The following is a 2,089-nucleotide window of genomic DNA, read 5'->3' as shown; positions in this document are numbered from 1 at the left end:
TATATATATACACACATATATATATATGTATTTTTTTTTTTTTGAGATGAGGTCTCACTCTGTCACTCAGGCTGCAGTGCAGTGGCGTGATCATGGCTCACTGCAGCCTTGATCTCCCAGGCTGAAGTGATCCCCCTACCTCAGCTTCCTGAGTAGCTGGGACTACAAAGTGTACACTACCTGGCTACATTTTTATTTTTTGTAGAAGCAGGGTCTTGCTTTGTTGCTGGTCCTGAACTAGCTCAAGCAGTCCTTCCATTTCAGTCTCCCAAAGGGTTGAGATTACAGGCATAAGGCACTGCTCTGGGCCAAATATAAATCCTTTGGCAGCGTTTATTAACAGATTTCATGGAGGTCTAGAAAAGAGCCCAACATGGCTGGGTGTGGTGGCTCACACTTGTAATCCCAGCACTTTGGGAGGCTGAGGTGGGTGGATCATTAGGGGTCAGGAGTTTGAGACCAGACTGGCCAACATGGTGAAACCCCATCTCTACTAAATATTCAAAAATTAGCTGAGTGTGGTGGCAGACACCTGTAATCCCAGCTACTTGAGAGGCTGAGGAAGGAGAATTGCTTGAACCTGGAGGTGAAGGTTGCAGTGAGCCGGGATTGTGCCACTGCACTCCAGCCTGGGTCACAGAGCAAGACTCTGTCTCAAAAAAAAAAAAAAAAAAAAGAAATGAAAAAAGCCCAACAAACGGAAGAAATCCCCAGTTAGTTCCTCAAACTGATACTTATCCTTCCATCCTGAGGGGTGACCCCAGAGTCTACAGCCCTTACACAATGTTCAAGGCTGAATGGTTTAGGTTATTTTCTTATAGGTACTTTGTTTCTCCTGGGAACCTGTGGGCAACAGGTATGTGATGCATACCTTCCCAGTTCTCCTCTCTTCAAGAGGTTTAATGAGTGTCCTTGTGTGTGCACAAGGAAGGATGGACTGGAGATATTTGTCCTCCCCTACTTCTTTCTTGAGCCCTAGGGGCACTGTGCCTAGTTCTGTCCCAGCCTGCTTCAGGGCTCAGCTATTTTAAGTTTTCAGGGTAATATGAGCCTTTCCTTCCCTTACTACTCCATTCCCTTCACCCCACCCCCACCCTTACCCCACCCTCCAATCCTAACTCATCCTAGAGTAGAATAATAATTTGACTCCTAAAACCCAGATGATTCACAACAAGGAGAGAAATGAAGAAGTTAAATAGATTACTGGCCAGGGCAGCTGGGGTGAGCAGCTGTGGAAATGGAAAGAGGATGAAGAGGTAACTTACGTTTGGGATTCCCTAAGTCAGTCAGTCCACAGTATGTAGAGTAAGCTGGGAACCCCGAGGCCTTGATGGTGGTGCTAGGGAAAAACTGGTCCTCTTCCTTGGGGGCTAAGCCCCCCCAGTACCCTCTGTGTTCGCACCAGCTACCCAGACGCTATTTGTAGACCTCCTAGCCTCTTGCGTTGGTGTCGGGGCTGAAATGACAGGGCTGGAGGAAAGTAGACAGCTGAGCAACACAGCTGACACAGAGAAATTGGACACTGAGAGGTCTGGGGCAGGGCTGGACCCTAACTCCTCCCATCCCCCAGAGCTGCTGTTCCTTGATTCTTCATCTATGGCCAACAGGTTAATAACAGCTGAATTCAAGAAGGGACAGTTTCTGTTCATGCTCACTTAAGGGGAGTTTATTATTATATTTCATTTATTTTTTGAGACAGGGTAAAAAAAAAAAAGACTAATTTGAACTCTCAGAGCTCTCCTATCAGCCACACTAGATTGCTTTTTTTTTTTTTTTTTTTTTAAGACAGAGTCTTGCTCTTGTCGCCCAGGCTGGAGTGCAATGAAGCGATCTGGCAGGTTCACTACAATCTTCACCTCCTGGGTTCAAGCGATTCTTCTGCCTCAGCCTTCCCACTAGCTGGGATTACAGGTGCCCACCACCATGCCTGGCTAATTCTTATATTTTTAGTAGAGACAGGGTTTCACCATGTTGGCCAGGCTGGTCTTGAACCCCTGTCCTCAGGTGATCCACCTGCCTCAGCATCCCAAAGTGCTGGGATTACAGGTGTGAGCCACCAAGCCCAGCTAGACTGCTTTTTATTTTTTTA

At 46.8% G+C, this 2,089-nt stretch overlaps 1 protein-coding gene across 5 annotated transcripts in view; it reads right to left on the bottom strand.

Annotated features, from left to right (window-relative positions):
* The window catches only part of STAC3 (SH3 and cysteine rich domain 3), an 8,689-nt gene extending 7,210 nt beyond the window's left edge, over window positions 1-1,479 (bottom strand). For all 5 annotated transcript variants that reach the window (XM_032289863.1, XM_032289869.1, XM_032289878.1 and 2 more), the window contains exon 1: window positions 1,266-1,479. The gene's annotated coding sequence lies outside the window, so the exon portion shown is untranslated. The remainder of the gene's footprint in view (window positions 1-1,265) is intronic.
* Between the last annotated feature and the right edge of the window lie 610 nt (window positions 1,480-2,089).

The sequence above is a fragment of the Sapajus apella genome, unplaced genomic scaffold (assembly GCF_009761245.1).
Source record: "Sapajus apella isolate SASKATOON/1434 unplaced genomic scaffold, GSC_monkey_1.0 scaffold2, whole genome shotgun sequence".
NCBI classification, from domain to species: Eukaryota; Metazoa; Chordata; class Mammalia; order Primates; family Cebidae; genus Sapajus; species Sapajus apella.
The sequence above is the reverse complement of the archived record's forward strand: the minus strand, read 5'-3'. Positions and strand labels throughout refer to the sequence as shown.